At 40.1% G+C, this 21,106-nt stretch overlaps 1 pseudogene; it reads right to left on the bottom strand.

Moving 5' to 3' along the window:
- Positions 1-9,194: 9,194 nt before the first annotated feature.
- On the bottom strand, positions 9,195-10,776 carry LOC101730973 (annotated as a pseudogene).
- Between the last annotated feature and the right edge of the window lie 10,330 nt (positions 10,777-21,106).

Here is a 21,106-nt window from a genome sequence, read left to right as displayed (position 1 = left end):
ACAGTCCCTTCCCAGAGGCTATTATCCCCCCACTGCTACTATAGGCACCATCTCTCCCTACTATACCTGCTATCCCACAGCCACAGTCCCTTCCCAGAGGCTATTATCCCTCCACTGCTACTATAGGCACCATCTCTCCCTACTATACCTGCTATCCCACAGCCCCAGTCCCTTCCCAGAGGCTATTATCCCACTGCTACTATAGGCACCATCTCTCCCTACTATACCTGCTATCCCACAGCCCCAGTCCCTTCCCAGAGGCTATTATCCCCCCACTGCTACTATAGGCACCATCTCTCCCTACTATACCTGCTATCCCACAGCCCCAGTCCCTTCCCAGAGGCTATTACACCCCCCTCTGCTACTATAGGCACCATCTCTCCCTACTATACCTGCTATCCCACAGCCCCAGTCCCTTCCCAGAGGCTATTATCCCCCACTGTTACTATAGGCACCATCTCTCCCTACTATACATGCTATCCCACAGCCCCAGTCCCTTCCCAGAGGCTATTATCCCCCACTGTTACTATAGGCACCATCTCTCCCTACTATACCTGCTATCCCACAGCCCCAGTCCCTTCCCAGAGGCTATTATCCCCCACTGTTACTATAGGCACCATCTCTCCCTACTATACCTGCTATCCCACAGCCCCAGTCCCTTCCCAGAGGCTATTATCCCCCCACTGCTACTATAGGCACCATCTCTCCCTACTATACCTGCTATCCCACAGCCCCAGTCCCTTCCCAGAGGCTATTATCCCCCCACTGCTACTATAGGCACCATCTCTCCCTACTATACCTGCTATCCCACAGCCCCAGTCCCTTCCCAGAGGCTATTATCCCCCACTGTTACTATAGGCACCATCTCTCCCTACTATACCTGCTATCCCACAGCCCCAGTCCCTTCCCAGAGGCTATTACACCCCCTCTGCTACTATAGGCACCATCTCTCCCTACTATACCTGCTATCCCACAGCCCCAGTCCCTTCCCAGAGGCTATTATCCCCCCACTGCTACTATAGGCACCATCTCTCCCTACTATACCTGCTATCCCACAGCCCCAGTCCCTTCCCAGAGGCTATTATCCCCCACTGTTACTATAGGCACCATCTCTCCCTACTATACCTGCTATCCCACAGCCCCAGTCCCTTCCCAGAGGCTATTATCCCCCACTGTTACTATAGGCACCATCTCTCCCTACTATACCTGCTATCCCACAGCCCCAGTCCCTTCCCAGAGGCTATTATCCCCCCACTGCTACTATAGGCACCATCTCTCCCTACTATACCTGCTATCCCACAGCCACAGTCCCTTCCCAGAGGCTATTATCCCCCCACTGCTACTATAGGCACCATCTCTCCCTACTATACCTGCTATCCCACAGCCCCAGTCCCTTCCCAGAGGCTATTATCCCACTGCTACTATAGGCACCATCTCTCCCTACTATACCTGCTATCCCACAGCCCCAGTCCCTTCCCAGAGGCTATTATCCCACTGCTACTATAGGCACCATCTCTCCCTACTATACCTGTTATCCCATAGCTAGAGTCCTAAAACTGTTATTAGTTATAACCCAGTTTATAATATTCTAACACCAGTTTAAAATAATTACATTAGAAGAGATAAATGTATCTCATCATGGTGGTGCAATGGCAGTGCTGTAGGACTCCAGCAGGCAGATGACAGTTAAATATAAGTGAAGTTTAATATTTCTAAAACCACTAGGAATATAAAATCATGATCAAGTAGAAAAACGCTATATAAAGGCGCTCCTGAACTCTAACATTCTCATTTTCCCTTTATGTAAATCAGATTAAGAAAAGACAAGCATAAAATGTTGTATTCTATTTATTCCGATATTAACAAATACTCTTTGCTAAATAGGTGTTGATGTCATTTTCTTTGGGTGGAATTACAATAAGGCAGAGATGGGATCTGAGTTGCTAAGAGGCTGTTTTACAGCGTCTGAGAGAAGAGACAAGTAGCGAATAATTGTGCATTTCTGCATCTCTGCTCCTTGTATATACACTAAGTGACTGCCAAAGTCGTACAAAGTCAGATTGCAAAAACTGATTCTTCATGGATCACAAGTCAGTGTCCAACAAGCTGTCTCATTCTGTCAGAATCATCCGTCCAAGAGAGAAAAATGTCAGGCGCATAGATAGGGTTGTTTGGGTGAGGATAAATATAAGGCTCCATGTGCGCTGCCTGCCTATTATTTTCCTTGTAATATTCATGTTATACTGTAGCAGCACGTCAGAACAATAGCCCAGACCTGTAGGAAAATAATAGTGCAAGAAAGACATGTCATCTATCTATTATTTATCTATTATCCATGCATCCACTGGGGTCACTGACCCCGATATCCATAAAACAGATTCTCTGGATGCAATTTTATAATTGCTTATAATTTATTATTACTTTCTAGTACAGTACGGGATCCCTTATCCAGAAATCCATTATCCAGAAAGTTCCTAATTACGGAAAGGCCATCTCCCATAGACCCTATTATAAGCAAATAATTCTAATTTTTAAAAATGATTTCCTTTTTTCTCTGTAATAATAAAACAGTACCTGTACTTGATCCCAACTAAGATATAATTACCCCTTATTGGGGGCAGAACAGCCCTATTGGGTTTATTTAATGGTTAAATGATTCCCTTTTAATAATAAAACAGTACCTGTTCTTGATCCCAACTAAGATATAATTACCCCTTATTGGGGGCAGAACAGTCCTATTGGGTTTATTTAATGGTTAAATGATTCCCTTTTCTCTGTAATAATAAAACAGTACCTGTACTTGATCCCAACTAAGATATAATTAATCCTTATTGGGGGCAGAACAGCCCTATTGGGTTTATTTAATGGTTAAATGATTCCCTTTTCTCTGTAATAATAAAACAGTGCCTGTACTTGATCCCAATTAAGATATAATTACGCCTTATTGGGGGCAGAACAGTCCTATTGGGTTTATTTAATGGTTAAATGATTCCCTTTTCTCTGTAATAATAAAACAGTGCCTGTACTTGATCCCAACTAAGATATAATTACCCCTTATTGGGGGCAGAACAGCCCTATTGGGTTTATTTAATGGTTAAATGATTCCCTTTTCTCTGTAATAATAAAACAGTACCTGTACTTGATCCCAACTAAGATATAATTACCCCTTATTGGGGGCAGAACAGTCCTATTGGGTTTATTTAATGGTTAAATGATTCCCTTTTCTCTGTAATAATAAAACAGTACCTGTACTTGATCCCAACTAAGATATAATTACGCCTTATTGGGGGCAGAACAGTCCTATTGGGTTTATTTAATGGTTAAATTATTCCCTTTTCTCTGTAATAATAAAACAGTACCTGTACTTGATCCCAACTAAGATATAAATTACCCCTTATTGGGGGCAGAACAGCCCTATTGGGTTTATTTAATGGTTAAATTATTCCCTTTTCTCTGTAATAATAAAACAGTACCTGTATTTAATCCCAACTAAGATATAATTACCCCTTATTGGGGGCAAAACAAGCCTATTGGGTTTATTCAATATTTAAATGATTTTTAACTTAAGTTATGCCGATCCAAATTACAGAAAGATCCCTTATCTGGAAAACCCTGGGTCCCAAGCATTCTGGATAACAGGTCCCATGCCTATTTATTTAATCCCTTTTCTATTCACCTTCCACTTTTTTTTGATTCACACCACTGCCTGGTTACTAGGGTAAAGAAGGCCCTAGTAACCCGATAACTGATGAAATACAAAACTGGTAAGCTGCAAAAAAAAAGATGAATAATTAAAAGAGCACAAAAAATAAAAAAAGACCTGTTTTCAATTATCTTAGAATACCAATGCCAACATCTTGCTAGGGGGCTCTAGTTTAGAGATATCAGGGTGTATCCGTATGGCAATATTGCATGGTAACGCTTTTCACAGATATCGATTGTGGATTGTTCAAGCGCTCAGCCTGTCAGACCAGATGCATCAATCCTCCAAATGGCTACCCGCAAGCCCAAACAGCTCAGAATACACGAATGAGGAGAGCACCTCTCGCTGGGTTCCTGCTTAAAAAGGCAAAACATGTTGTGTGTAGTCAGAAATAAAGCCTTTTTAAGCAGGGACCCAGCGAGAGGTGCTCTCCTCATTCGTGTATTCTGTGCTTTTCACAGTTATCTAGGGTCAGCAACACACAAAAGAGTCCCCCAAGGATTCCACATACAAAGACATTCATTATTTTGTCAGTCACCTTGATTTAAGCCCATCTAATGAAGGCTTCCCTTTTAATAGACCCAATTCTAGTAATTGAACAAAAGTGTTAGTGTCGAGGTTGGTAAGAAAAAAACGTGTTTTTAAAGCATTCAAGTTAGCTGGGACAGCGGAAACCTTCATCAGGTACAAGGAAGCAAATAAAGCAGCAAAAAAGCTATCAGGCAAGCTAAAATAGAGATGGAAAGGGATATTGCAGCTAGGAGTAAAAAGAATCCAAAATTATTTTTTAATTATGTGAATAGTAAAAAAATGAAGCAAGAAGGGGTGGGAACTTTATTATCACGGGGGGGGTAAGTTGGTTGATGAGAACAGGGAAAAAGCAGAAATTTTGAACTCTTATTTTTCATCTGTCTATACATCTGAGGAGCCAGATAATGAAGGCTTCCCATTTAATATGCCCAGTTCTAGTAATTTAGCTACTGACGCATGGGTGACTCGGGAGGAAATTCAAAAGAGACTTGAACATGTAAAGGTAAACAAAGGTCCAGGACCGGATGGGATTCATCCCAGGGTATTAAATGAGCTGAGCGCTGTGATTGCCAAACCTCTTCACTTAATTTTTCAGGATTCATTGAGGTCTGGCATGGTGCCGAGAGACTGGCGGATTGCTAATGTGGTGCCGTTATTTAAAAAGGAATCCCGTTCTCAGCTTGAAAACTATAGGCCTGTTAGTCTGACATCAGTAGTAGGAAAACTTTTGGAAGGGGTAATAAGGGATAGGGTACTTGAATACATTGCAGTTCACAATACTATTAGTTTGTGCCAGCATGGTTTTATGCGTAACAGATCTTGCCAGACTAATTTAGTCGCCTTTTATGAGGAGGTGAGCAGGAACCTCGATGCTGGAATGGCAGTTGATGTCATCTACTTGGACTTTGCTAAAGCGTTTGATACAGTACCTCACAGAAGGTTAATGATCAAATTGAGGAATATTAAACAAACCACACACAATGCTGGCCCTCCTCTCCTCACAAACTATACACGCTATACGTAACCCCTCAGGAACGATTACCAGAGATACAAAACAAATACTTCAATCATTCCAAAACTTCTATACAGAACTATACAAAGATGATAAAGCCCCTGAAGCCCACCTAGCGCCCACATCAGATTTCCTCTCAAACTGGAAACCTCCCTCACTAACACAAATACAAATAGATAGACTCGCTTCCCCAATAGACACGGAGGAAGTAGAACAGATAATAAAAGAAGCTAAGCCAGGCAAATCGCCAGGACCAGATGGCTACACAGCAAAATACTACAAAAAATTTGCAGACCACCTAATCCCACAATTAAAAGATCTCTTTCAGTCATTCCTGGAAGGGTTACCCCCCACTCCACACATGCAAACAGCAAACATAGTAATGATCCTAAAACCAGGAAAAGACCCATACAACTGCGACAGCTATAGACCCATCTCACTGATAAACGTGGATCTCAAACTATGGCCACCAGATTAAACACAGTGCTCCCCTCCATAATTCACTACGATCAGGTGGGTTTTGTACCCGGCAGACAAGCAGCAGACAATGTCCGTAAAGCAACCAACTTAATATCTTTAGCTCATAAAATGAATTCCTCAACACTCCTACTATCCCTGGACGCACAAAAAGCATTCGACAGGCTAGACTGGAGATATATGTTCGCAGTACTAGAAAAGTTAAGACTACCCAAAACGTTCATAACAGGTCTAAAACAACTATACACAAAACCGACAGCACAGGTAACAATAATGGGAACCCACTCAGACCACATCAAGATACGCGGGGGAACACGACAGGGATGCCCCATGTCCCCACTTATCTTTGCCCTTTCTCTAGAACCACTGGCCCATGCAATCAGGCTAAACTCCAACATAAAAGGATTTCAAGTAGGCCCCACAGAATACAAGATCAGCCTATTTGCCGACGACATCCTACTCACACTATCCTCTCCACAAACTTCAATGCCAAACTTAATAAATACTCTGGAAAAATTCCAAAGCACTACAGGATACAAAATAAACCCAACCAAATCCCACGTACTCCCCCTACACATGCCGAAACCGGAATTAAAACTACTACAACTAAACTTTGACTACAAGTGGGAAAAAGACGCGATAACCTACCTAGGAATCAATCTAACCTCCTCCTACCAAACCCTCTACAGCGCCAACTACCCTAAATTAATAGAAAAACTCAAAAGAGACCTAATAACCTGGCACACATATCACCTCTCATGGTTTGGCAGGATAGCAGCAGTACGAATGACCCTACTACCAAGAATACTATACTTATTTAGGACACTCCCAATCCCATTCCCAGAACAAACGGCAACGGCCCTCCAAAAAGCCATAACAAACTTTGTATAGGGAGGTAAAAAGCCCAGAATCAAAGCGCCAATCATGACCAAGCCCAAAACCCTTGGAGGCCTGGGAATCCCCCACATATACCGATACTATTTAGCAAGCAGACTAGAAGCTATGATAAGCTTACACACACCCACAAAAGAACCATGGAAAATGATTGAAAACCTACCAACTGCACCCCTACAATTAGCAAATCTATTCTGGTTACCTAAATCATCAAGAATAACCACCGCAGAACTACTACCAACCTCCAAACACGCACTAGATCTTTGGGACACAATAGCACACAAATCAAAACTGAGCCCCACCAACTCCAAATTCAGAACCATCTTCAACAACAGAGAGTTCACACCAGGCTGTACCCCTACGAATTTCAAACCCTGGATAGCTGCAAACCTGACTACGATAAAGGAGCTCGCACCAGAACAAAAAGTCATTTCCTTCCAGGAATGCACAGACAAACATGAGATCCCAAACACCCAATTCTTTCAATACCTACAGATCAAACACTATCTAGAAGCAAAAATCAAAACGCAAACGAACCAAACACTCACATACTTTGAAAGTATCTGCTACAAACAATCCCAGCCAGGACACCTAATATCCTTGCTATACTACCGACTAGCGGCAGATACAACACCCTTACAACAAACATACATGACAAAATGGGAAAAAGACTTAAAGACCACAATACCTGAAGAAACTTGGTCACAAATATGGAAAACAGCCAGCAAAACCTCAATCTGTGCAACCTCAAGCGAAAGAGCATACAAGATCATCTTTAGATGGTATTATACCCCATCCCGTATCAGCAAATTTACAAACAATCCAGAACTAGCACTCTGCTTCAGAGGATGTGGGGAAGAAGGATCATTCATACACACATGGTGGGCATGCAAAATAGCACAGGAATTCTGGAAACAGGTAGCAACTCTACTCTCCGAGGTCCTCCACACCACTATAGAACCAACCCCACAATTCTTCCTCCTAGGGCTACAAACAAGAACCACACAACCCAAACAAGCACGCAAACTGACAGCTCACATCCTAACGGCAGCAAGATCACTACTAGCAGCTAACTGGAAACAACCTAACATACCTGGAACACCAACACTGATAACAAAAATAAACTGGATCAGAGCCATGGAATCAATCAGAAATAGACTGCTGGATAAAAGCTACGAGGGGGAGCTGGAGTGGTACCCGTGGGCCCAATACCTGGAGAGCTAGCCGACAGATAGCCCCGATTAGAAATGGACGAGAACCGGTAACCTCTACCTCCCCCAGATCCCCACCCCGTCCTCCTCCTACCCCCCTAACCCTACCTATCTCAGCTTAACCCACTATACTATACTACCTTTCTTAACCAATCAACTATAGCCTATTAGAAGAGAGAATCAACCACGCTATCAAAAGAAAAACAAGCATAAAACAAATATGATGTTGAAACTGTAACTTTTATTGCAATCCATTAAGAAATAACAATTGAATGTAAATCAGTCATGTTGATTGTTCTGTTTCTGTATTAAAAAACTAATAAAAACTTTCAAATAAAAAAAAAAAAATTGAGGAAAATTGGCCTAGAACATAATAGGGCTGATTCACTAAAGTGCGATAAAACATGCGCTATTTATAGCATGCGTTAAAAATGTTATCGCGTCTTAATTTTCGCGACTTATCGCACGATTCACTATAAGCACGATATTGCATGCGATATTTTTGTCGCGGTAAATAACGTGTGCAGTATTTTTCGCATGCACGCTAATTATCGCAAGTGCTAATTGTCGCGACATTACGCACGCGGCAATCGGCAGCATAAAACTGGCGACATTTTGCCCTGGGTGCTGTATAAATGTTTATTTTAAAAAAAAAACCCCAAAAAACAATAAAAATATAAGTAACAAAAAAAAAAAAAGAAGTGCTAGAGATAATAATATGGGGGGGGGGGCATTTAAGAATATTTAGCCAAATACTTAGGGGTCCGTTTGCTAAAGTGGCTTAAATTAAGTGGGAGATTTTAAACAGAATAAATGGCAAATATGTTATGGGCACTTTATTAAACGGGAACAAATATAATATTGCAATTATTCTGGCAACAAAACATTTGATTGGCAGTTATCACACTCGCCAGAAAATACGCTACGTACTAATTAACGCAAGTTTTACTATTCAGCAAAATGGGCTAAAGGCAAAATTGTTGGCAGAATATTTGCAAACATTTAACCCATATAGCATATTGATGCTGTTACTGATAAATGTAAGAGTGTAGGAGAAACTACATGAAAGTATAGAATACCATATCAAGGAAGGAAAAATAATGAGACATTACTCAGTTCAAAAGTAGAAAAATAAAACTTTTATTTTAACAATAAAAACTTTTAAAAGGGAAAAAAATAGGAAAGATAAAACTTAGGGCTTGCTGCCCTTGAGTTCTCTGATGTCCCTCCACAGCTCGGCCATTTTCCCCCGGAGCTGGGGGGGGATATTCACTAAATGTACAAGTGCTTTATTTGCATGTTTTTTATTCAAAAGCAAAGAAAACTAAGTCATTGGCCCTCCCACCCTCCCCATGCCAATAGACTGTTAGTTTTCAGTTTTCTCATTTCTTGTCTTTAATGTCAGTTCTTTTTTTAGTCCCATTTTATAAAGTTCTCTTTCAGACAGTCAAAGGAATGTTATTGGACCCTGGTTTTATCCATACTTTGAATAGCCCAAAAACAGGCTTGTGGTCTGATTGTCTCATAAGTGAGCAAGAGCCATAATTCAGAACATGGATATCATCCTGATTCCGGCTCTTGTACATCACTCGATCAGTGTAGGAAGGTGTCCTCTGTTTCTTACTGGTGTCATAGTCATCGGATCCGATATTAAATCTATATGTGGGACGGAAATGGATTTCGCCTTCCTTAAATCCTTTGAATATAGAACCTTTAGTCACCTCTTCTGACAGCTGATCGTACTGCAGGAGGGACCTCATGTCATTCTCTGGAAGGTTCTCTAGGATGGAATCAACTTCACTCCGACTCTTGATCAAGCGGAAATTGAAGTCCCCAAACCAGAAGACTTCATCAAACCGGCTCGTCGCATCGTCGGGATCAGAGTAAACGGGGTTTGTGTCAGGAACATTTTTTGGAAGCTGCAGGTCTTTGATTATTTTCTCATAATTCTGGATTCTTTGCTTTACTTTGGAATCTCCTGCCGCAAAGTGGGCATTGATAAAAAGGAATGAGGTTCCAAAGAATGTAAATGAAGCAGCCACAGCCCCTTTGGTCTTAATCATTGGGAAGAATCTCGTAGTGACGGTTGAACATTCAACCTCAGAGCAGAACCCCATGAGATCTCGCCTGATAAACAGAGACAGGTACAGGACACCGTGGGCTGCTGAGTGGAGCAAGACATAACGATGCCCCAGTGTCAGCTGCAGACGGTATTCCCATTCCTGCCTGTAGGGGCAGCCTTCTTGCACTCCAATAACATACAAGTCTTGTGCAGACTCAGCGCCCAATGGAAACAGGAAATCATCCAGTCTCTCTGGAAGATCCTTTTTTCCATTCATATTCCAGGTGGCAATAAATATCCTCAGATTTTTTTGTGGAAGATGTCGTTCTAGTTCATCTTCTCCAAGTAAGCCTTGACCAACCAAGAGCCTCTCTTCTAGATGCCTCTTATGGCCAGTCTGGCTGGGAGAAACATTAATGCGCTTTTTAGTGGTGTTACTGAAACACCAGTCAATGGCTAATCCGAAGATAAATACCAGGAGAGCAAAGAGATAAACTAGCAAATTCTCGTCATTCTCCTCAACTTCGTCATTCTCTATTTCTTCATATTCTGGGTTTCCTTTGTGGAACTCCATAGATGCGTGACGGGTATAAAGAAGGGCTGTGAATATCATTACTGATAATAAATGGGCCCAACCCATCCCCCTTCTGTAGGGATGTCTCCAATAACGGCCAACAGTCCAATTAATGGCAACTGCCAAGGTAAATACCATTAAGACAACTGAACCCAATGGGTAAATCTCTTCAATATCTGTATCTTTAACATCTATAAATAATTCAAATTCTTCTGGTGTCAGGATGACTTTCTCGGTCAGTGATGATCGATCAGAGGAATGAAAACATTGTTCCAATAGGAAAAGAAAAGCAATGAAAGGTGTAAAATTCATTGTTAGGGAAAGATTGCTGAGCTCTAGTCAGCAGATGTTGTTCGAAGCAAGTCCCACTTCGAACTGAGCTCTGTGCTCAGTGTGGGGCTTTTATAGCCTGTAGTTGCCATGGTAACCGCATACTAATGAGCTTGTGGTTACTAATCTGTGATGTCACAATGCGGTTGCTATGGTGATCACACAAGAGAAACTAATCTTATCAGATCCTTATCAGTGTTGCCATGGTGACCGCATCCTAATTAGCTTTTCAGTGATGTCACAATGCGGTTGCTATGGTGATCACACAAGAAAAACTAATCTTATCAGATCCTTATCAGTGTTGCCATGGTGACCGCATACTAATTAGCTTTTCAGTGATGTCACAATGCGGTTGCTATGGTGATCACACCATAGTAACTAAACCACAAACTAATGTGTTTACTAGTATAGAATTGTTTTTAACCCTTTCACAGCCACACAATTCTTGAACATTTTGTGATCTTTTACTTTAGGGGCAGTTTATGGGGGCAATTTTAGAAAACTATATTTTTATAAACAATCAATTTTTTTTTTCAGGACAACCTATATTTCCAAAACATGATGAAATTTTTGCAATTCCATAACAAGAAAATATTTTCTATAATATGGACACATATATCATTACAGATTTCAAAAGTCCTATATATATGGTTTGAGATTATTATGGGATATATATGGTTGGTGATTATTATGGGATATATATGGTTGGTGATTATTATGGGATATATATGGTTGGTGATTATTATGGGATAAATATGGTTTGAGATTATTATGGTATATATATGGTTGGTGATTATTATGGGATATATATTGGTTTGATTGTATTATGGGATATATATGGTTTGTGATTATTATGGGATATATTGCTTTAAGATTATTATGGGACATCAATGTTTTTGACGCTCAACATTTTTGCCATTTTGTGAATTTTACAGAGAAACAAAACAAGACAGATTCACTCATCACTAATAATTTTCCATAGGCATGTACTGTAGAAACAAGAACTTTCTGAAAAGATACTGTAACTGTAACCCCTATTTGACTGTAACAACAGGCAATACCGGCTAGATAGGCTTTAGAGCATGGGGTACATAGGACTCTACACACCAGATGGGCTTTCGCTATGTGGAAATATCCTTGGGGTGTAGTGCAACTATAACTCACTTAGGGGGCGATTCACTAAAGGCCGAAAAAACGAGTGATATTTAGAAAGGAAACTTGTCATAATTAGGAAGCAATGTTCTTGTCGTTATTTATCTGGCGATGACATATTTTTAAGTGATATTTTAAACCACGCAATATATTTATGCGTTATTTCGTAGCACGTAATATTAGCGCTCGCTATTACACTCGTAACCGTTACTTTCTGAAAACTACTGTATTGAAAATAACCATTTCCCTGAAAACTGGAGGCTGCATCACTCTAGGGCAGGGGTAGGGAACCTATGGCCAGATGTGGCTCTTTTGATGGCTGCATCTGGCTCGCTGCCAAATCTTTAATATATTAAATCTTTAAAATAACGGGGGGCTTGGCATGCGCTCGGCGGATAGAAGACGTGTTCTAAACCTTAGAACATGTCTTCTATCCGCTGGGCGCAGGCCACGCCCTCCTCTGCATCGCATCCGCATCCGGAATCTTTGGGACCCACCCTACCTTACCCCACAGCATCCGCGGGCAAACATATTGTATGGCTCTCACGGAATTACATTTTAAAATATGTGGTGTTTATGGCTCACTCAGCCAAAAAGGTTCCCAACCCCTGCTCTAGGGTCAACACGTACTTGATCCTCTTCTTCACAGGCCAACAAAAATCCGACTGCAAACTCCATCTTGTCTTGCCAAACACTCACGTACCGCAATATTTTTAAATACCGCCTACCCCAAGTAGGTGTTAATATTAGCACAGATTACCGCAATATTTTACGTGTTTAAGGCTTCATATGTGTTTGTGAATTATGCGTTAGTATTATCTCTATTCGATAATTACCGCAATGTGATGCAAATATCGCTTTGCGATAATGCAGTTTTTTGCGCATAGTAACTCATGCGAAATGACTTTGATGAATTGGTACTTAATTATCGAACACTTTTTAATGCAAAAAACTATGCGGTAAGTGTTAACGACCTTTAGTGAATCGGCCCCTTAGGCTGTGTGCAAGCAAACGAAAGAATGGGCCCCAAAAGGTTCTTTTGTAGTAAACCAGAACGTAACGTGTTTATTGTCCAAGACGATGATACACAGGCTTATAGCAATTCTCAGGTGATTGCACAGAAGGTAGAAAAATATGGTGTCCACCGGTTTTGCCGAGTGTAGGGAAGGTAAGGTAGGGAAGGTAAGGACCACCAACCAGCAAGGCCTCCCTGTGGAGAGTAGCCTGGTCAAGTATCTGTATCCTCAGGGTGTCTCTTAGCAGCCAAGGATCCCTCACAGCTGACTATGGATTTGGGATAGAAACTGACCAGATACCTGTGTCTTAACCGTGCCCTGCTCTAAGGCAACATGGAGCCAGAAACTGCTCTTTCTATCTAATCTCACTATCTCACTTTCCTAGAAAGTGCTCTTATAAATTATCCTGATACTTACTACTCCTCATTCATGTGGTCCCTGTTTCCCGACTTCACTAAAGCTAGATGCAGCCTCTAGGGTAGAAGGCTTCACTGGGGCCTAAATAAATTATGGGAGTTGCCATCATCGACCAGAACAAAATATAGAGAAAGCAAAAGATAAAGCAAGGATAAAAGAAAGAACACAACTGTTGATAGCAAAAGGGGATCACCAAGAAATTAAAAAGATGCAGATAGTTATACAGTTAAGAAGTTGATTAAGAAAAATTGGGAGATATTAAAGCAAAATAAAGATCTAGAGCCCTTTATCGGAGATAAATCTAGAATAGTATTTAGATGTGCTGGTAACTTTAAAGAGATGTTAGCTCCATCAAGATTAGGAGAGAATAAATTAAAGATAACAGAGAGAGAAATATATGTATATTGTCTCCCTTAGTAGGGATGTTTCAGTACAACAAATGTGTCAACTGTAAATTTGTTCAGAAAGGTAAAAAAATCAACTATGGGTGAATATGATATAGGGGAATTTTATATTTGTAAATCATGTTATGTAGTGGGATACGATGTTCTTTATTATATTGGTAAAACTAAAAGTGGGGGAACATAGAGGGGCCATAAATAGATCAAATCATGTTTCAAAACAACAAACCAATTCCTGTTTTATATAAACATTATGCAGAGGTACATGGGGGGAAATTTGAGGGTACAAAAATGAATGGGATTAGGGGAATTTCTAATAATGACATGAAATAAAGGGGAGATTTTAATCATTTATTGCTTAGGTTGGAACAGAAACTTATATTTGAATAGCAAACTACATATCCTTATGGATTAAATAAGGAGGAAAAGGAGGAATGACATTGTAAAGCTTGAAGTATCGCCCCTAAGGATAGGTTAAAGCCCTAGAACATAATATTTGTACTTGGATAGAAAACTGGCTGCAGGATGGATTATAAAGCGGTAAAGTATTATTTGCATTTAGCCGTGTCTAAAACTACTGAAACAGATGCGGGTCTCTGCTCAGTCTGATGCTTTAAACACCTACAAAATAAAACATACATTAAAAAAAATTCACAACAGTGCTGATGTTTTCCCTCAAATAAATAATCCCAACATAATACTAGGTTCCAAACGCTGGTACCATTGTCAATGCAAAACAAGAGGTTTCCTTTATTACACTTACACCTTACACTTTTGGTGCAATTCATCTGTACGTATTGTTGCTGCTGTTATGGTTCTTAACTACAGATGGTTAAATACAGAAAATTCAACTGCAAACGTGGGGTCAGTTGCAGCATTCAGATGGTCAGAACCCACCAATAACTTCTTATTACATTCAACTAACATTGTTGTAACATTGGATATTTGAGAGTCAGTTTGATATACTCTGTTAGTTGTACAGGTATGGGATCCCTTATCCAGAAACCCATTATCCAGAAAGCTCTGAATTACGGAAAGCCTGTCTCCCATAGACTCCATTTTAATAAAATAATTCAGAATTTTAAAACTGATTTCCTTTTTCTCTGTAGTAATAAAACAGTACCTTGTAATTGATCCCAACTAAGATATAATTACCCCTTATTGGGGGCAGAACAGCCCTATTGGGTTTATTTAATGGTTAAATGATTCCCTTTTCTCTGTAATAATAAAACAGTACCTGTACTTGATCCCAACTAAGATATAATTACCCCTTATTGGGGGCAGAACAGCCCTATTGGGTTTATTTCATGGTTAAATTATTCCCTTTTCTCTGTAATAATAAAACAGTACCTGTACTTGATCCCAACTAAGATATAATTACCCCTTATTGGGGGCAGAACAGCCCTATTGGGTTTATTTAATGGTTAAATGATTCCCTTTTCTCTGTAATAATAAAACAGTATCTGTACTTGATCCCAACTAAGATATAATTACCCCTTATTGGGGGCAGAACAGCCCTATTGGGTTTATTTAATGGTTAAATGATTCCCTTTTCTCTGTAATAATAAAACAGTACCTGTACTTGATCCCAACTAAAATATAAATAATCCTTATTGGAGGCAAAACAATCCTATTTGGTTTAATTAATGTTTTATTGATATTTTAGTAGACTTACAATATGGAGATCCAAATTACGGGTAGACCCCTTATCCGGAATACCCTTGGTCCAGAGCATTCTGGATAATGGGTCCTATACCTGTATTAGTAAAGGTGTTACAATTATCAGTTTCTTGTTTAACGATAGCACAGTTCTTATTATTTCTCCTCCTATTTAAATAGCATGATCTGTCACTGGCAGCTGTCTGTTGGTTCATACTGTGCTGGAGGTTGACTGCTGATTGGCTACAATTTTTTAACTGAACCAGCAGTTTTTCTATAAAAGTATTTTATAAACTGTTGCTGACCAGCAGCCTTACAGTTAATGACAGGGAAGTTATTACTAAATCTATTGATTTACTTGTAATGTTTCCCTGTTGTATTAATTCAACTCTATTATTGATTATTAGAATACCATACTGTCCTCTATTCAACTTTCATTTCTCTTAAATGGCCAGCCACTTATTCTTTAAAACATATAACAAAACAAAGGGTTACAATAGGTAAAAGTTAACAAGACAAGGGTTATACAAGCTTCTGTGCTGCCTGGCAAACAGTACTTTGAGATACATTATTACCAAGACTAATGCTATCCCCACTGGGTTGCGAACCTTGTGGTACCGCTCTTTCCCATATATAGAATAAATATATCAATATATATATAAATACATATATAGTTATCAAAAGAAACTTACTTACCAAGGGCTGAGACAATCAATCCTCTTGTAACAATCAGAACCACAGGACCGTGACGAAGCCCCCATAAATGTCATATTTATACAATGTGTGTTTCTCTCTCTCTTCCAAAATGTCGGTATTCAATGTTCTGAATACTGGGTTCATATGTACTCATCTTCCCATATGATTCTCCACTAGGGATAATATATATGATTCTTGCCCACAGTGAGTAAGTCACTCTTGGATTTAAATAAATACTTACTCAAATCGAGCCTGGCCCCAAAGTTCCCCCTGGGCCTGACTAGAACCATTCAGATTCACTCAGAATATTAACCAGACAGCGTTATAAGAGGTATACATTAATACAGAGTATTACAATACAGAGTATTAAATAATAGCTCATACATGCTGAATGCTTGTGAGGACGTGAGGGGAACAAATTCAAGTACAAAAAGTTGCCATTTAACCATTTCTTCCTACATGGGGCTGATCCCATGGCATCCAATCATCATGCTTGTGTTAGGGTAACTGTGTCTTTGTCCATCTTTAGGATAGGTTAAAGTGTCTCACAGTATCAGCACAATAGCCCAATGAGGCTATTGGCATTTGGTATTTGTGTAGTTGGTGTTTCTGAGACTATTTGTGACTTTCTTAACCTTGCACTAGGGATACAACAGATGCATTCCTTGTTCTGATGAGCCTCAAGAAGGCGAAACCGGTCTGTAGTTGGGAATCTGATCAGCTATTATCCTGGCTTCTGCTTCAAACCCAGTGGGTGAGCTGTAGCCTATAGGATAAACCCATTCAAATGTTTTTTTTTTTAGGAGTTTGGAATTCATTCCCAGAATTCCTTTTGTTTACTTGTATCTGTATGAGGCAGTCTCCTCAACCTTAATGATTTGTTTGTTAAACCACATGGTGACTCTACCTAAGCTGATCAGAAAACCCTGCACTACACTGATGAGCCTCAAGAAAGGCGAAACCGGTCTGTAGTGGGGAATCAGCTATTCTCCTGGCTTTTGCTTTAAGACCCAACCTCCTGTTCCAGCCTCCCGAGTACTTGTTAGCATTCCTTGGGATAAGTGTCTCCTGAACAGGGCATTATTTCCAGTCACCACCACTTCCATCCCTTTTAAAGGAGAGGGAAAGTCATTTTGGCATTTTACTGCCAATAGATTAGCCACATTAGTGCCGCCTAGAACACTATATTTATTCTGCAGAAACCATTACCATACCTGAGTAAAGAGCCCTAGATGCTCCCTCCGTTTTTTTAAGATAGCAGCTGCCATTTTAGCTTGGTCTCAGTAGCTTCCTGCTGCAGCTCTAGCCGCTGGTAGCATAGATCACACATTCTGATAGGAAGGCAAGGGAGAGAGCTGGGCAGACTCTTGCTGGAGAATGAAGGATTTTTCTGAGAGAGGAAGTCTGGTGCCCAAAGAACATGTGTACACAAATGAAGACAAGAAGTGTTTCTTTTGATAGAGGACTCGTGAGAGCTTATGGCTGTATTTACATAGACCTTTCTGATAAAGCTTACTTAGTTTTTACCTTTCCTTCTCCTTTAATAGAGGTTAAGGGGGGCAAGGGTGGATGAAGCCCTGTGAGGCAAGCTCCATGGTCAATTTTATCATCATAAATTTGTAATTAGAAACCCCTGTTTTTGAAAGTATCAAACTAGTGTAAATCACATTCTCTGGTCTTCAGGTAATTTGCTCCTCTTAAAGTTTGCTTACAGGGCACCTATCACCTCCATATTGTTTCCCCCACCAGAGGTGCAGGATAACAGAGCCCGGACTCCAGCTGGGGTAAACAATAGCCTTTTTAATAAAAAAAAAATAAAAAATAGCCCCTTACAGTGTTAGGCTGCCCACACCAGGAGGTCACAGTTCGTTCAGCCATGTTGGGGTACTTCCATGCGCATAACAAGCCACAGCCATAACATGCATGTGTGTGATGTAGGCGAGTGAGTCGCAAATTTTCATGCCGTTTCCCAACCTTTTTGGAAAAAGGACAGCTGCCCATTTACTTCTACATATGCTTGGCAGGTTTTGTTGTTTTACTTTTGGATTTTTGACTGTTTTGACACATAATAAATGGCAAAATTTACAAAAGATTTGTTTTTTTGTGGCAAAAAACATGAATCGTGAAAAAAGAGAAATATGAATGTTAGTAAATGCCCCCTTAGCGACCAACCGATTGGTTTTTGCCATTACAGCCTTTCCTGCTTCTAATCCGTCTTTGCTCAGCATTTCAGTCCGACGTGATTTGTTATAAGGGCCAAAGAGAAGCTCATTAGTAGTGATGAGCGAATCTGTTCCGTTTCGCTTCGCCAAAAAATTCGTGATTCGTTCAAATGATCCGCGAAACGGCGAAAAATTCGCGAAACGGTGAAATTGTCGCGCGCGGCTATTGTTTCGTCTCACGCGGCTATTATTTTGTCACGCGGCTATTGTTTCGTCGCCCGCGGCTATTGTTTCATTGCACGCGGCTATTGTTTCGTTGCACGCGACTATTGTTTCGTCGCACGCGGCTATTGTTTCTTTGCACGCGGCTATTGTTTCGTCGCCCGGGACTATTGTTTTGTCGCACGGCTATTGTTTCGTTGCACTCGGCTATTGTTTCGTCGCCCGGGACTATTGTTTTGTCGCACGGCTATAGTTTCGTCGCCCGCGGCTATTGTTTTGTCGCACAGCTATTATTTTGTCGCGCGGCTATTATTTTGTCGCCTGCGACTATTCTTTTTGGACGCCGGCAACAATTTTTGGACGTGCGGCGAATTTTTCCGCGGCGAAATTTTTCATCCATTTTGTGAAACAATCCGCCAATGGCGAAACGCGGAAATTCGCCGCGAATCCATGCCTGGCGAAACTTTTCGCCCATCACTACTCATTAGTATTAGAAGCATTTTTATTAAAATATTTTCTCTTTTCATTGTGTTCTTTTGTTCTAAGATAAGATGAACATGCGCCAAGGATGGCCGGCTGCAGACGGAAATGATTCATAGCGTTTCCCTGCATTTCAGGCAATTGATCAACTAGTTATTTTACATCTGTCAGAGAATCTCTCCGTGAGTCACCCAGGCCGGGCAGCCGCGCTTCAAACGCCAGTCGGAGATATTATGTTAAGAGAAAATGATATGTACATAATACAGAGCAGATTAGGGCTGCGCCATTCTAGTCTGAGAGACTCGGGAAACATTCCAGATACCGAAGCACATCAGTCAGAGAGGCAGAAATGCAACACACGGGTTTGTGAAACAATGCGACAGAGGTGATTGGCAGCTTAATGCACATATATTTACATAGAGTTATTACTGTAACTACAGACTGGAATAGTATAACGTATAAGTGAATCATTTATTTGGGAGACATAAGGAAAGAAACCCCTACTCTAAAGGTCTTTATTCTGGAATAATTAAAGAACAACTAACCCCTCCCACCCTTTATTTTTAACCAACAGCCCCTCACAGGGCCCTCTTTTCCTTGTTGTTCTTCATGTACAGGTATGGGATCCCTTATCCGGAAACCCGTTATCCAGACAGTTCCAAATTACGGAAAGGCCATCTCCTATAGACTCCATTATAAGCAAATAATTTTGTTTTTTAAAAATGATTTCCTTTTCTCTGTAATAATAAAACAGTACCTGTACTTGATCCCAACTAAGATATAATTACCCCTTATTGGGGGCAGAACAGCCCTATTGGGTTTATTTAATGGTTAAATGATTCCCTTTTCTCTGTAATAATAAAACAGTACCTGTACTTGATCCCAACTAAGATATAATTACCCCTTATTGGGGCAGAACAGTCCTATTGGGTTTATTTAATGGTGAAATGATTCCCTTTTCTCTGTAATAATAAAACAGTACCTGTACTTGATCCCAACTAAGATATAATTACCCCTTATTGGGGGCAGAACAGCCCTATTGGGTTTATTTAATGGTTAAATGATTCCCTTTTCTCTGTAATAATAAAGCAGTACCTGTACTTGATCCTGACTAAGATATAATTACCCCTTATTGGGGGCAGAACAGCCCTATTGGGTTTATTTAATGGTTAAATGATTCCTTTTTCTCTGTAATAATAAAACAGTACCTGTACTTGATCCCAACTAAGATATAATTACCCCTTATTGGGGGCAGAACAGCCCTATTGGGTTTATTTAATGGTTAAATGATTCCTTTTTCTCTGTAATAATAAAACAGTACCTGTACTTGATCCCAACTAAGATATAATTACCCCTTATTGGGGGCAGAACAGCCCTATTGGGTTTATTCAAAATTTAAGTGATTTTTAGCAGACAAGTTATGGAGATCCAAATTACAGAATCTGCAAAACCCCAGGTCCTGAGCATTCTGGATAACAGTTCCCAAATCCAAAGCCCTTATACAGGCTCTGTATTTGCACAGATTTTCGTGGTTTTAGAGTAAAATCCAAACTAAAAAAGCATAAACAAAAAAAGACTATTTTTTCTTATAGTCACACGAAAAATGTGACTTTTTGTGCAAACTGTAGTACAAACTTTTTTATATTGTCCAACCCCCCCCCAAACCTCTAAAACCCTGAAGCAAAGAAAGAGCTTCCAGTTGTAAAAGAGACATCTGCCATTGACTTCTACATGACTTTGATTTTTATATGACATATTTTTTCTTTTGTATTTGTCACATAATAAATTGCAAAAAAAAAAAAAAAAAAATCTAATTTTTTTCCTTGACAAAATCATATTTTGGTGCCAAAAAGCCAAAATGAAAATACTGATTGTTAGTAAATGCCCCTTTGGTTGCCCATCACAGATCTCATTACAAATCAAATTGTGTCAAAAGACACATTTCTTGCTGTTTCACAAATTTTTCAGAGAAGCGAAACCGGACAGATTTACTAATCCCCAATAATGAGAAATGGTTATTGGAAATGGTGTTAACTGCGGTTGGGATCACAACAGAAGTACTTAACAATTTGTTGAGTCTTATCTCCCTGTGTAAATAAAGGCTCTA

Source organism: Xenopus tropicalis, chromosome 5, assembly GCF_000004195.4.
Source record: "Xenopus tropicalis strain Nigerian chromosome 5, UCB_Xtro_10.0, whole genome shotgun sequence".
NCBI lineage: Eukaryota > Metazoa > Chordata > Amphibia > Anura > Pipidae > Xenopus > Xenopus tropicalis.
Note: the sequence above shows the minus strand (reverse complement) of the source record. Positions and strands in the feature narration are given on the sequence as shown.